Consider the following 17,069-nt stretch of genomic DNA (forward strand, 5'->3'; position numbering starts at 1 on the left):
TGCAATAGGTCAGCTGCACCCAGCAATATCAGAAATTCAGATAAGTCACTTTACTGATACTGAACTTGAGATTGTGCTGTAAAAGAAGGCACTGACAGACAAAAGTAACCATTCTCTAAATGCATCATTAACATGCAAAGCCATTTAAGTGTGATGAGTTAAGAAGAAATCTAATTACCCTGAATTTTATAAATATAAGACCAATATTGTAGCAGACCCGTGGAAATACAGGCCAGTCAGTCTCACTTTGTGCCCATCAAGGTCACGGTGCAGATCCCCCTAGAAGCTGTACAAAGGCATATGGAAAACACTGGTAATTGGCAACAGCCAAGATGGCTTCTTCACTCAGGGCAAGTCATGCCTGGCAAATCTGGCAGCCTTCTATGAGGGGATTATAGCACTAGTGAGGGAAGAACAACTGACATCATCTACGTGGAATTATGCAAAGCATTTGACACTGTCCCCCATGATAACCTTGTCTCTAAATTGGAGAAACATGGATTTCATGGATGGACTGCTCAGTGGGTAAGGAACGGGCTGGATAGTTGTGCTCAAAGAGTTACAGTCAGAGACCAGTGACAAGTGGCATTCCCCAGTGACTGGTACTGGCACTGTTTAACATCTTTATTCATAACATGGACAGTAAAACTGAGCACATGCTCAGCACATTTGCCAATGACACAGAGCAATGCAGTCAGCACACTGGAGGGAAGGGATGGCATCCAGAGGGGCCTGCGCAGGCGTGAGTGGTGGGGCTGTGCAAACCTCACAGGGTTCAGCAAGGCCAAGTGCAAGGTCCTGCAGCTGGGCCGGGGCAATCCTAAGAACAAGGGCTGGGCCAAAAACACATCGAGAACAGCCTTGAGGAAAAGAATCTGAGTGTGTTGGTTGATGAGAAGCTCGACACAAGCCAGCAGTGTGTACTCGCAGCCCACAAAGCCAACCATACCCTGGTCTGCACTAAAAGCAGATCAGAGCAGCAGGCAAGGGAGGGGGATTCTGCCCTTCTCTTGTAGGATCGCACCTGCAGCCTGCACTCAGCTTTAAGGCCCCCAGCCCAAGAAGGATGTGAGCATATTAGAGTGAGTCCGCAAGAGGACCACAAACATGATCAAGGGGCTGGAGCACCACTCCGGTGAAGAGAGGATGAGGGAGCTGCGCCTGTTCAGCCTGAAGAAGAGAAGGCTCCAGGGAGAGCTTACAGAGGTCTGCCAGTACCTAAATGGGGCCTACAGGAAAGCTGGAGAGGGACTCTTTGTCCTACCACTTCATTCCCTGACAAGGGGTAATTAACTAAAAAAGGGTAGATTTAGATTAGGTACAAGGAAGAAATTCTTTACTATGAGGGGGGTGAGGCCCTGGCCCAGGCTGTGCAGGGAAGCTGTGGATACCCCACCCCTGGAAGTGCTCAAGGCCTGGCTGGGGGGGCCTTGGGCAGCCTGGATGAGGTGTTGGGGCCATGGCAGGGGCAGATTGGGAGTTGGTGGTCTTTAAGCTACCATCTAACTTAAGCCATTCTAGGATTCTTGCAATGTGGAAGGCTAGATGTTGGTCAGTGTTGCACAAATCCCCAAATCCATCAGGACAACAGAAAAACAGCATTTGCTGCTCTCACTGGACAAATACAGTGTTTTTCTCTGAAGTTTTTAGACTTCAAGACTTATAAAACTGAAAGTCTTTTAGGGTTGATGAGAACTCCAACACAGCCCACTTTACATAATCTATGAAAAACACCGCTTGCTTTTTCTCTCAACTCTAGTGATCCCACACTAGTGGAGTGCAAGCCTTGCTGCTAAAGAAATATCAGCATGGAACCACGGGGGGTAGGAGAGTGTTGTTTTTATTATTATTAAAAAAAAAAAAAAAGTGCCTCATTCAGGCCTGGCAACAGCTTACAGCTGTCCCATATCACACCAAAGTATATCAAACCCTGTATCTTCTAACCATAGACAACAGGAGAAAACTAGAATACATCAAATGAGAGTATTCATGTACATAAACAAATGCAGATATTTCCAAGACAGCTTTAAATTGGTTCATTTAAATTAGCAACAGCATAAAACTCAGTGCATGCTAGTCAACTGTGGAATGATAGGCAGTATGTCAACATACCCTAGGTTTTATCACCTCCTTTCCTGACAGTATTCCTTTGTTGGATATAATTGTTACTTCTTATTCAACTATTTCTGAGTTGACAAGTATGTTTATTAGGTCAAAATTACAATCAACGTATTTACTTAATGAACCATCTGACCCTAAGGTATTTTGTGTTTCTTTCTTACTTAGATGCTTTGGGCCAGAGACTAATATACAGCTTCTTGCTTCTACTGCTTGAACTATCAGGGCTTGTCTAGATAGCATCAAGGCTACTAAGATATTATCAAGACTTGAAGTGAAATGACTTGGGCTGCTTTCTCATGTACTTCTGAACTCCTGTTAACTTGTTCTGAGTAGGAAATAACACTGCAATTATAAGTCTTAGATTCTATGTCCCTTCATTTTTTAAAAAGTAGATTTCTTTTGATTGCCATTATGAATATACATAAACCAAGTATTCAGCTGTGACATGTGTGAAGAGTTAATAAATTAGGAGTAAATTTCCAAGTAGTAAAAACAAAACTTGGGCTCAGTACTTTTGCATGTATGCATCATTGTATTAAGCTTGTCATTCCCAGCATCTCTAAGATGGATTGTTTTGATTCTTTCCCAGGATCAAAGCACAGGAAGAATTTCCAGTTCATCCTCAAGATGAATTATATGACACACATTCATTCAGAACATGAATTGTTAACATTCATTACCTGCCACAGAAAATTTAACAGTATCCACTTCTAATACGTTCCAGTGCATCAAATAAGCAATGAGGAAAAACCACAAGCTGAGGATGGCAGAGAAGTCTATGAAATTAACTGTACAAATAAGTGGCTTACAGAGTGGGCAGCTACACGTAGCCAAGCTTACATTACTTATAACCTTATAAATTAGATTCAACTAGGATGCACCTAATTTGCACCTGGTATTAATAATAATAAATCATTGAGAAACACCAGTACTCTAACAAGCATCAGTGAACTGCCTTTTTTGGTTTTGTTTTCCTTAACTTGATCACAAAGGTTAAAGCAGAACATGAGCCTGGGGTAAACAGACTTGATTACCACATTTGGAGATATTTAGAACTGAGCAGATATTCAAGGAAAGCTGTCCAAACATAATGAGCTGCAGATGAAACCTATATACATGAGAAAGTTTAATACCCAAGCCAAGTCCAACTCCTCACAAAATGCTAAATTAATGTTAGATATACATGAGAGATACTGAATGTTAAAAATATTTTCATTTCAAGCCAGCAAGATGTATTGAGCTCATTTTTGCAGTAGACTGCTACTGTCAGTCTTAGGCCATATGCATTCAGTTCCTCATTGTTCCTGTTCTGAGTTAAAGCTTAAGCCAAAGATGGCTTCATAGACTGGAGTTTAAGAAACCCTGGTCCAATGTGATCCATCACCATTTGTTTACTTGGCCTTCTATTAAAATAAAGGGGAAAAAGAGAGTCCTTTTCAAGCAGTTCAACTGTAATAACAATGCATCTACCCACACTATAAATAAAACACCTCAGTAGTTTTCTTCATTGCCAGATTACGTTTTTTTTGTATGAACAGCCTTAGCTTTAACATTTAAGTGGCATGGTTCCAATATATAACTACTGAGAAGAATATTTGACCTTATTTATTAGCAATTAGTGGAAGAATAAACAGAGGATTAATTGATAGTGAGCTGCTCCACGTAGAAGTGGAAGTACATTGCTGAAGGATTAAGAATTATACTGTAAATCATACCAGTTACACTCAATGTAGCCCATTTCTCCTAACAGCAGTCAGGTAATGCTGTCAGGTAACTCCATACTATTACACTGTCCAAGATGAAAGACAGGTTTAACTCCTTCCAAGTTACATTTAAAAAAAAAAAAAAAATCAACTGAAACGATCTGTAAAAAAAAAAAAGTTATTTCCATAACCAGTGGACAGAAAGACACCTCCAGAGACTTATTTGGAGAACAAGTGTTACTTATAAACTGAAACCCTCACATAAACTTGGGATATTTCTCTAGATCAGTCTCTGGAGGAGCTCTTTTACCTATTGTTCTTAGGTGGAACCTAGAGAGACTAACATCCCTGATGAATACTCCCTCCTAGGAGCTTCCTTTGACAAAGCTAGCTACCTTCTGTGCACATCCCAAAAGGATGAGAGGATCAAGCCATAGAAATATTTAGAACACTTCACTAGTGAAACATTTTGTTCCTGTTTATCTCAGAAAAAAAAGTTAAAAATATCAAACAGTACCTTTATGGGATGGTTCCCTAAATCCCTAATGATCATCCATTCTTCATAACATATTCTAAATATCTGTGAGTTTACACGTGTGGGACAGGACATGTTCTGCAAAGTAGTTGAATGCATTGTGAAAGAATGGCTGAAAAGCAGCAATTCAAGAATGATTTTATACTATTTAACAAAAACATCTCAACAGCAAGAAAACTTCAGTGGAATAGTGAAAATCTGCAGCCACTGTGCTGCATATGAGAGCACAGGGTGTGTAAGGGTACTGTGAGTTCACAGCACAGAAGTGAGCTGGTTCATGACACAGTATGAACAATACCATGGACTAAGCACTGCTCTTGTGCACCCCAAAAGCTAACAAAGTTAGTTGGCAGTTTATTTATAAGAAAATGTTCAGCTTACATTATTTTCATGGTTTAAAAGGCACAGGCCAAAAAGTCATGTCAGGTCAAAACATTTGTGAATCAACCTTTGACAGTACTGGAGAAGACATCCCTCAGTGCAGTGCACTGGAGTAACCCCACAACACACTGCTACAAACTTAAACTTCTGTATTTTTTATTCAGCTCATTTACCAAGAAAAAATAATTCATACACTAAAAATACTTTAGTACAATCTGCATATTCAGTATGTGATGAGCAAATGAGATCACATATAACAGAAGATCTGATATTCACTTTAAGATTTAGTTTTCTACTTTCCTTAACTACACAATAAAGGCAAGGAGAGAACACAAATAACCAACAGACATGTCAACCAGAGGTAAAGAATTAAACAATAAACTAAGGCAAAAAACAGTAACACAGTGCTACCAGACAAAATAGTTTTTTCTGTCTACTTAGAAAAATTGCCTTGCTTGCACATTTGATGCTGATAAATGATTTTAAATAATCTTTGTGAACATCTGATCAAAATATGAAGTTTCACAAACATTTCAATTTAATATTAGTTGTTAGAACAATAGCACTTTCTGCAGAATAGACAGTCAATTACAGACTGACTGGAGGCAGTTGGGCTGCTGATTCAGGTTATTTCAATTCTTGTCCTGAAATCTGGACTGGATACAGACTGCTACTACGAACTGATGCCTAGTATTTGGATAGTTGTATAAATAGCTTGTTTAAAAGTAACATAATGGAGGACTCCAGCAAACTTTAAGAAATTCATGCTAAAGCCAAACACTTCAGACCCCAGTTTGAAAAGCAGATAGCACCACCATAGGTAAATAGCTCTGTGCAAATATTTACACTTTCCTTTTTAACTGCAACTATCCATTATGTTTTGGTACCATAATATGCTAGAGGAAAGACACAAATACCGAACAAAAATGTAATTATTAAAAATATAATTAAGATCTAGATTTGCCAGTGCAGGTTTTATACACTGTTTCAACACATTGTTTTCCAGCTTGCTATTCTATTAAAGTTACACCACATCTATATATGCATTCTGATCATTCTGAGTAATATCCCAAATGCCTACAAAATAAAGCAGATCTTGGTTATTTCATACAACTTTCTCTTGCGATAATGCAACCAAAATTTCTGTACCTGAAAAAACAGTATAGCAAATTATGAATGGTAATTTAAAAACAAATTATTTTCTCCTTCATTCTCAACTATAAATTATGTTAATAATCAAAATGCCTTTTACAAGACTGCTATATTAAAAATAATCAAAATAACTCTTTAACAGTTCTATTCCAAAGGAAAAAAAAATACATCTGTTTCTAATAAAGCTAGTCTACTACAAATGACTGCTTTCCACATTGTATTTTTTTTTTTTTTTTTTTTAATTTTCTTCACTCACCTGTAATTCCAGAGACAAGATGCCTAAATAAAAAGAAGTTAAAAAAGGAGGAAGCAGCTCTGACAGCTAATGAGTTCTAGGGTCTGGATTATTTGCACGTAACAGGCTAAAGATCAGAAAGGAACAAATTATCTAGAAGCCAAAATATGTGAGGACCTGTAATGTCTACACTGAAGGCATCTTCAGAACTCTTGAGGAGAGGCATGTGCTCAACATTTAAGTACCTCAAACACTACTTGTTTGAAGATGCCAGCCAAAAATACTAAACCAAATGTGCTCCAATTCTTTTAACTCATATTCTATTGGAAGGAGTATTAATTACACAACCTTTTGCCAGTTTTGTGCCTAAAAATTAAACACATTTGATTCTATTCCCCCTGAAGGAAAAGTAGGAGTAAAGAAGCTATTACAAAGGTGCATAAGGAGTCAGCATAAGCTCTCTCAAAATAAAACCTGTGGTAAACAACTGAGTCAGTGGATGATTCTTCCTACTCCTCCCATCACATTTAAAGTTTGCCTAAGGAAAAGCCTTAATTGGGACTTGCATTCTCTAACTGGGAAGTGACTGCCAAAACAGTTTGTGCTAGATTTTAATTTTATATATATAAAATATATAAAAGTACTTTTTAGAAGTAACCTGAGATAATGCAATCTGTAAAATTTAAGGGCTTAAGTGATACTTAAAAGCTAAGTAATTAATGTTTTTCTTTTATTTGGTAGTGTATTGCACTTGTGTGACACAACAGGACAGAAGAAGTAATACATCCAATATTAACTTGGTTCAAGTTCCGCACCAGGCTGTCTGGCTTCAGAGAAAACTATTTTGTGTTGAGAAAACCTCTAAAAACAGTAGAAAATTTCACAGAAGATGCATGCTAAAGACCCATCCTGAGGTCTGTCAGGATCATCTTGGAGGAAGCTGCCCTCAATGAGGTGAAGCCAGCCCAACTGCGTGGTGCAAGTATGAACTATTTAGTGAAGGTACTACATGTACATGAAAGTAGAAGTGTACCTTCCTTGTCATAGTCACTCTAAAACTAATCATACTTGCAGAAAAAAGCTTAAAGCAAAAATCTATTAGCTTTTATGAGACAAGATAAAGGCCCCAGGGCAACTTATTATGCTTTAAAAGAGAAGACTGTAGAGTTTGTTATCCTATATATGGGAGAAAACTGATGTAGCATTCATTTCCTTTTTTTGATGAAGTTTATAGTAGTTATTTCCATCTCTACTATAACACATTGCTGGATGGATCCAAGCAATATTCAGTGGTTTGACTTAGGCAAGCACCTTATACTAGATGACTAATACCCTTCTCCCAGAAGATATGGAAAAATCTCACTGAATAACGTGTTATACTGATCAGCTAAAGCAAACATTTAAGATAGACCAGTGGAATCAGTCTACTTGATTGGTTGGACACATCAAATTTGACATGGAACTTAGTTATAATATAGGTGGCTTGCTTATAAAAGTGCCTCCTAATGAGCAAATAATATTTGAAAAGTGCTTAAGAGTATGACTACACTTACTGTTTTTTGTTTTTTTTTTCTTTTTTTCTCCCCACTCTGCAGATTCCTGCCTTTATAGGAAAAGTGAAGGGCTTATCTTCCAAAAACTCTGAACAAAATGGAGGTCTATACAGCTCAACAAATTAATCTCACACAAATTTAAAGCATCTGGTCTATAGAGAAATTTACTCATGCAAAAAACAATTCAACTTTGGTTGAGTTAAACCCTCTTCCACATCTGTTGCTCTTTGAATGAGCAAGCAAGTATATTGGAATGGCAAAAACTTAAAGGTGAACAAATCTCCTCAACTGATAAGATGTAGTTTGATTTCATAACAACTTCAAAGTCATAGCATGAAGTAGCTTTCTACTATGCCACACTAAATATAACATTACTCAGCTCACACAAAATACTTGCAAGTCAATTCATAAAACACAGCATAATGGCTCAGAGAAGTTATTCCACACATCATGGATTGACAGAGAATACACACCCTATATGGAAAACCTTTAAGCTTCCATTTCTGAAGCCTGAATTCACTCAAAACATGATTAGAATATAAAAAAATCAAAAGGAAAATAGTCCATTAAGTTAATATGGAATTATGTCATGTGAAGTACCACCACCTTCACTATGCTGTCCTAAATTCCTACAATTAAGTCTAAATGATAGAGCAGTGAAGGTAGAGTTTAAAAAGGCCTCAACAAGAAAAACTGTAACCTTTGCAATGAGTCATTTAATCACAAAGCAGGAGTCAGAGTTGCACAGAACATGACACTTAAGATTATCACTTCAGGCTGGATTAGTTTTAAAATCATTGTAAATCATTTCACTGAAGAGTTACAGAAATGCTTTTATTAGTGTTATCAAAGAATCAAGCAATCAGGGACAGGAAAAAAACCAACCAAGTTCTTCAATTGCAGCACTGATTTACATCCAATTAAATAGTTCACAACCACAGCACTAGTATCTGTACTTTCCTCACCAAACCTATTGACTCTAACTACAGTATATAACCACAGCTGGCAGACCAGTGAAAAAAAGTCTGCATGTACCATGATAACAAGCCAAGAGTTGGAAGAAAAAGCACCTGGCATTGCTGGAGAAAACCAGCAGTTAGCTCAAGAGCTGAACAAGAGAGAAAGCTTATAAGACACATAAAATAAAGATAGAGGAAACGCAGACTGATTAATTTTGTTGCACATGTAAGTCACATGACTTTGCATCTGTGGCTGTCAGCATTTAAAAGCATCCAAAAGAAAAATCAAAAACCAACCCTGTGGACAAATGGAACATCTTGGCTGTAGACCAGAGAATATGAACATCAGAATATGAACATCATATGGATAGGCTGCACCGATGGGCTGAGGTCAACTGCATGAAGTTCAACAAGGCCAAGTGCCGGGTCCTGCACCTGGGGCGCAATAACCCCAAGCAGAGCTACAGGCTGGGAGAAGAATGGTTGGAGAGCTGCCAGGCAGAGAAGGACCTGGGAGTATTGGTGGATAGTCAGCTGAATATGAGCCAGCAGTGTGCTCAGGTGGCCAAGAAGGCCAATGGCATCCTGGCTTGTATCAGAAACTGTGTGACCAGCAGGGCTAGGGAGGTGATCGTCCCCCTGTACTCGGCTCTGGTGAGGCCGCACCTCGAGTGCTGTGTTCAGTTTTGGGCCCCTCGCTACAAGAAGGACATCGAGGTGCTTGAGCGAGTCCAGAGGAGGGCGACGAAGCTGGTGAGGGGCCTGGAGAACAAGTCCTACGAGGAGCGGCTGAGGGAGCTGGGCTTGTTCAGCCTGGAGAAGAGGAGGCTCAGGGGCGACCTTATCGCTCTCTACGGGTACCTCAAGGGAGGCTGTAGCGAGGTGGGGGTTGGCCTGTTCTCCCACGTGCCTGGTGACAGGATGAGGGGGAATGGGCTAAAGTTGTGCCAGGGGAGTTTTAGGTTAGATGTTAGGAAGAACTTCTTCACTGAAAGGGTTGTTAGACACTGGAACAGGCTGCCCAGGGAAGTGGTGGAGTCACCATCCCTGGAGGTCTTCAAAAGACGTTTAGATGTAGAGCTTAGGGATATGGTTTAGTGGGGACTGCTAGCGTTAGGTCAGAGGTTGGACTCGATGATCTTGAGGTCTCTTCCAACCTAGAAATTCTGTGATTCTGTGATCATCTGAAGTGCCTTCATCATTTTTTTCTCTCTCTTTTTTTTTTTTTTTTAAATATATGCATTCAAAACACAGGTTAAAAGCTGGTTAGGTGCTAAGGGGGGGTTCAAGAAAGCTTACAAGATTAAAGAATTACACAGAAGGGAAACTGCAACTAAAACAATTGTGAAACCTACTAGAGAGTCAAATGGAATTAAAGGGGTTCAAGAAATGGTACCAGTTCTACTAATTCACATTGTATTTTCATAGCTGAGGAGGATGGGAGGACAAACTATCTTCTGCTTGAAGTCCCAGCTTCACTCTAAGTTGAGGAAAGCACATCTGTTTCGGTATCTATCACATAATACACTGTGCAGCAAAATAAGGGCATTTTCACTGCTTCCTTCATGATTACTGCTGTTTCTATAACATTTAAACTTGATATCAGATTGTAATTGTGTCTTATGACCCAGTAAGCTACGTATTTGAATTAGCAGAACAAAAAAGATTTAACTTCATTTCTATTTATAAACTGTCTATGCAGGATTTTACTAAGAGAAACTTTCCTCTAAAGGAATAGAAAACTGAACAGCACAACAGCACATGGGCAGAAGACAGTATTTCCACCATTCAACCTTGAATAACAGAATAAAATTAATGGTAGAGGCAGACCTGCCATAAAAGCAGCTTATTTAAATAGTCCAAAACAGGTGATGAATAAGAAGATACTAAGAGATACTAAAATTTTAGGTAAACAGGATGAATGCAAACCTCATTGTGAACTCAACACATGCAAAAATACATTCATGATAAAACACAAATAATTTTTCAGCAGACATTGAAACCAAGTGGTACTCGCATTCTAGCTTAATTACCCATATAAGAAATGGAGACAGGTAAGCTCCAGTTCAGGGGCCTGGCTTACCCAAAGAATCAAAACAAGTAAGTCCACCTTAGTACTTTATCATAGTACTTTAAAAAAAAAAAAAAAAAAAGCTTTGCATTTGGAGAAAGACAGTGACATCCAGTGGTACATTAGTTAATCAGGACCATCTTCTTTAGCTAATTTTGGAGATATTGTTAAAGTCCTATTAGATAGTATCATTTACACCAAAGCTGGATCTCAGCTGCTAAGGTCAGCACACAACTTAAAAGGTCCCAAGACATTACAGACATATAACATACCACAGATTTAAAAAAAAAAAAAAAAAAAAAAAAAGCAAACATGGTTTACTATTCCTTGATATGATCAGTGTGAAAAAAACAAAAAACCCATGAACTGTTAACACTTAACAACAGATCACTGTACCTCAAATTCTTAACAGAGGTTAGCTGTTTCCACTGCTACAATCATGAAGAAATGGCTATTTAATGAACACAAACATAGCAATATCTGCTAATTCATACTTTATCTTACGTATATGTATATATTATACGAATAGCATATGAATATAGTTTAGCTACACAAAGTACAATATCCTGATGAAGAGTACAGGAGAACCCAGGTGAATCACTAAGTTAAATGAATGCAATAGGGAAAAAAAAAAAATAAGAAAGCTGATTTAAGTTACATTTTAGCTTCCCTACCACCTTAATCTTCATTACTGAGAGTCTTTCAAGTAGAACTGCTAACCATCATACTGAACTTAAAGAGAATAGCACCCCCACAGTTTGTATTATGTAGTTATATCTTACGACATTCTACAATGAGGCAGACTCCTTAGTACTGATTGAGGGCTGAATAATGCGACCGTTTTCCTCCTTTCCTAATAATGAGGCAATCCCCAAAAGGAAGGCTACATAGTTTGAATAAAAAGTGTCTCAGTGCTGACAAATGCTTGCATTTCTACTTTTAGCTGAAGAAAGCATGTGTTATTACTGCTGAGATATTCTATCTTCTGCCCAATTTCAAACTAGTACTTTTAGGAAACAGAGCCCGAGTTGTGACTTGTGCCAAAAACACACACACGCACCAATTTGTATATATTTATAAATTAACCAATTTACATATAATTTATATATATAAATTAGTATTTTAGCATGTAATTGCTATATAAAGTGATATTAGTTTTCTGAAGAGGTATGTTTAGCCCTAAAGAATGTGAATTTACTTGAGTCTGAATAGCACATCTAGACTAATTTTGGCTGAAGTAAAACTTCATAAAAGCAGATGCACTGCTTCACACTGCACGACACAGGAAGTCTTTCCCTTTGTGCTAACCTTTCAAGCTATTCATGGAATTTGGGTAAGAAGATCTATTATATTGTTAAAGACACTATAATCATAAATACAAAGCAGAAAATATTACTACAGTCCATGTTCACTGAACTCTAAACTTACAAGATTAAACAGTTCTGTACATGAAGGTACATCATAAACATTACTTAGGATTTTGAAATTGAACTAGGATTATGCTGCTGATTTTCCATTAAAGCTATCAATTACTGTCATTACATAGTAAAGAAGTTAGGACTAAAAGTCCCAGAATTTTGCCAGGCTAAGCATGTATACAAAGGACACATTCAAATGATTAGAACCTTCCATTTTATCTTTCTAAATTATCGTATCTTATTCAATACTACTCATTCCCCTACTTCTACTTCTCCTCTGTTTTCAAAAACAAATAAGCTAAGAAAACAATTCTGTGAGTGGGGATGGGTGGGGTGTTGGATCACAATTTTTTTTTTTTTTTTTTTTTTTTTTTTTTTTTTTACAAACCTTCCAAAGTCTTAAAGAGATCTTTTAGCTGTTTGCTGTCAAGACTTTTACAGGTCCAGTCATTTTGAGCCTGCCAGTCACAGAATGAAGCTATTGAGTTGCTGTGGTTGATGACATGCTTGTAAACTGGCAGGGAAGCAGGCAGCTGAAAAGAAATTTAGATACTGTATGACATACCTTAAAGCCCCTTAAAACTAGTAGCTTTTCAGTCTGATAATTCTGAATGGGAGCTGTCAGGTATCAGATGTTATTAGACTCATTAACTTTAAGAACATCAGGTTTTGTCCAGTTCATGCAGTCTCACATAGCATTATACACTTCCACGCTAAGAACAAGACCGCTTGATCCTAAATAGTATAAAAACACATTCATCCGTTCCACCTTAAAAGCGTTTAACTGCTTTTACTTTTTAAGAGGGGCTGGCACAGGGATAAGCATTGAAAGTAAAATCACAAGAAATTACTTTAAATCAAAAGCAATCATAAAAGTGGGAAAAATTGGAATGAAATAAAGTACAGTTCAATTCATTTGTCTTCCTTGTTACAGCCTAGGATAAACACACTTAAGCTTACCAAAATAGGAATATTGAACAGTGCTGATACTAACTTAAGATTCTAGAATTTCAAGTTTCAGCTGGTTATAGAGCAATGAAACTCGATCACTGGTAATATTACTGATTATGGTTTGTGCATACCTATGTAAAATGACCACAAACTATTCCTATATCATGTTGTTTATAACATTGCTTTTACGCATAACATGTGGTTGTGTTTTGAACCTTAAGGAACTCCTTCAAGAAACAACTCAGTTTTACTTTTTCACAACAATACCTTTAAGCATTGAAATATAGCTCTTAAAGCTTACCACTAGCTTTTTATTTTTACCATGTTTGTCAGTCATATATCTCTCAATTAGCACTTTTAGAAAGTACACACTAAACAGCAAATAGATGTATAGTATTATAGTATTCCTTAACAGGAAACTCATCATAGTCTTCTAAAATTTTCAGATGCTACCTAACAACAGTGAAAAATCTTATGAAACAAGAAAATTAAAACAGTAAACTACAGTTGAAGATTAACCTAAATTAACATTACCGATAATTAACAACAATAGTTAGACAAAAATGGAGGAGAAAAAAAAAAAAAAAAAAAAAACACAACAAGTTGGTTAGTGCATGTTTGTTCTCTCCCTGCACTTATACAAAACTCCTAATCTGACACACATTTGGGAAAAATGAAGGCATTTTATAGTAAGCCTGAAAAGGGGTTCAGGTGAAAGCTAAATTGGTTTTGATAGATAAAAATCTAATGAGTTCCAGCTTGGAAAGCTGATTAAATGTTATATTCCATTTCATTCGAAATGCACAGTAACAGTGCTATAAATCCTGTCCAAAATGTATTGAAAAAATGTAATCATGTAATTTAATTTGAATTAAATTCATTTTAATGAAATTGAAGTTTCATTAAATAAAATTGTCTTAACAATTAATAGGTATCACCTGTTTCTCATTATACTCGGTCTTTATTATCACAAAGAAGGCTTCTAAGTAGCAACAACTGAGTGCTGTCCCACCTGCGCGGGGACTGCAAGTTGTACAAGCAAACAGTAATTAAGTGAGATACCCACAAGGTGGTGCTGGTGATACGCAACAGCTGGGTAACAAGCCAAGGCGATATGCATCTTCTGTTTCTTGTGAATTCTGGAAGACATTTCAAAGACGGGTAAACTATAATTTTGGCTATTTTATAAATACATTATTGATAATGCTAATGATGATATATGTATATTCTTATATGTGAAATGTGAATTTTGATGCTTGCATGATGCTGTTATCAAACTGCATTTTTGGTGACGAGCAGAATAATACCTAAATACTGAGTTAGCTAAATATCATTGTAATGATTTAAACGATTTAAACACTAAATTATATCAACTAATGTTAATAACATGGAAAAAATAATGAAAATTTTGGATCAGTGTTAAATTATGGATTAATCATAATGGGTATCTAAACTGATATGGGATGTAAAGTTTAAGAGATCTCTTTAAGTACCACTTCAAAAAGGAAGTTTAAAATTCATTTGAGTTGCAATGCACTCCATGTGCTGTTAAACATGGTTTTTGAAAACAATTTCAGGTTAGAAATTAGGAGAAATTTATTTTTGGATAGAGTAGTTAAATGTTAGAAGGGTTTGCCCAGGGCGGTGGTAGAGCCCCCATCATTGGGGGGTGTTAAAGGAAAGGTTGGACCTAGTGCTTAAGGACATGGTTTAGTGGGTGATATTGATGGCGGGGACAGTTGGACCAGATGATCGTGGATGGCTTTTCCAATCTTAATGATTCTATTAATTTAATTTGTTATGAGACTGATTTCTAGAGCTCCTAGGTTTAAACAAACATATTGTAAAACTTATTTTGTTATCTTTTACAAATTGTAACAGCTTTGTGATTCAGTATTTTACAACTGTTATTTTAACCATAAATGTTTAGTAAGCTTTGAATAAACATCTAATTTGGCCTTGTTTTTTTACGGAAGGATGACAAATATAAAATAGTTATATAAGGTACTAGTTTAGTTATAATGTAAATTTCCACCACAGCTTGGCTCTGAATTTGTCCACTGAAGTATATATCCACTGAAATACACACACTTCTATAACTGGACCTGTCTACTACATACATCTAAGAAGTTTATTGGTAAGGCTCCTAGCCCGTTTAAGCAATAGCAGAAAACATGATAAATTTATAATGGAGGGGAAAAAACAAACAAACAAACAAACAAAAAAAAAACAAAAACAAAACTTTTTTTATAGCAGAGTAGCTGAAAGTCTGTATTTAGAAGAGACTCTTACCCCGAATGGATTTTTTTTTTCCCCCTAAGCAATCATGTGAAGTGTCAGAAGGCTAGTTAATATGAAATTAGCAAGAAAAATGCAAAAGGTCTCTTTGTTTAGCTAACATGCTTGAAACAGTGAGATGAAGTGATTTGGATGAGGTCAACCACTAATAGGTTAGAGAGGATTAGAAACAGTATGTTACTGGCCCTCAATCTGTTGCTGTAATTACTGAACTGAGTGAGTTCTTTGCAAGAGAACCTAAGTATTAGTGTACTTGGAATTCACAGTAATAATCTACAGATCATGAATTCTGTTTAGTTGTAGGTGAAAGTGCCTCCTGTCAAAGAAAGCAGAACAGATATACCAACTAAAAAATGTGGAAGGGAATAAAATTTGGCTTTTAAAGGTTGCTCCAGCAAGTATATTAACATGGCTTTAGTACAAAATTGAGTTCTGAAACAATGAAGTACAGGTAAATGTCGGCAAATAAACAAAAAATCAACTGTAGTGTTCCAACAAGTTACTTAACCCTTGATCTGTTTAGCCAAAATGACTTAAGCAGCAAGTAATCAGCTTGTCAGTAGGCTGCTGTAACTTGCTTGCTTCCTGTAGCATTTGGGACGGTAAGTACAGTAGCAAAACAATCGTCAGCTCCCATGTTACACTGTCGAGATTCACTGAGCAATTAGCAGGTAAAGATTAAGAGTTGTTTTGAATGTGATTTGTTTTAACATAGATAAAGAAAACAAGCCTCCTCTACAGAATAAAGCCATATAATTGTTGTAATTACTCCATTGCTTAACACAGAATGCTTGCCTGCTAACAGAGATAAGACTTAGAAGGCATGCATTTACATTTCATACAGTCACCAGTGTACAGATTTAATTAAATTCATCTATCCAAATGTCAGTGAACAAAACCACATAAGCTCCTTGCTCACAAAACATTAATGCATTAGTAACCCCTGGATTTGCAGAATCTCTATGGGAAAATAGCTGCTGTTGCAGTCATAAGCAGGAGAAAAGTTTCTACAACCAAATATATAGTTCCACTGGCAAGCTAACTGGCAAACTAAAGACAACCTAAGCTGATGTGAAACATGGAAACTGTCTTTTCAGAGCTAAGTGGGGGAAAAGCATTTTTCTCTGTAAAGCCAAATTTACTACAGAAGATTAACTCAATGACCTTGTATTTCAATGCTCGTCTGCAACCACTTAAATTAAAATCTACTTTCCTACAAGCTAAGTACATTTCAATGCATCCTGGTATATAGCTGAGCTGCAAATACTACTATTATGTAGCTATTAAATTTTTTATCACTCTGTTGAATAATCATGTAGCACTCTGACAAAACAGTCATGCTACTTGACAAATGTGCATTGCAAGTAACTTATGAGCAACTAAAAGATGCACATATTTTATATTCACAAGTAGTATATGTGATCTGTAAAACAGTGTCTTTGTTGGTGCCAATTCAGGAAGGAAAAGAGAACAAATTCTGAAAATAATGGAATGGTTTAAATAATGAATTTGTAATTTTGTATGTAGGCTCTGAAGTCTGAAAAGCATAAATGAAAAATCTGGCCGGGGAAAATATCAAGGAGCTTGTTAATGCATTTCACGTATTAAATATCACCTACGATACACAACGGTGGAACTGAAGTGGGGGAGAAGCAAGCAGCTATTTTAACTAGTCTGTGGCTTAGCATGAAG

This window comes from Netta rufina (genome assembly GCF_964035555.1).
Source record: "Netta rufina genome assembly, chromosome: 14".
Taxonomy (NCBI): domain Eukaryota; kingdom Metazoa; phylum Chordata; class Aves; order Anseriformes; family Anatidae; genus Netta; species Netta rufina.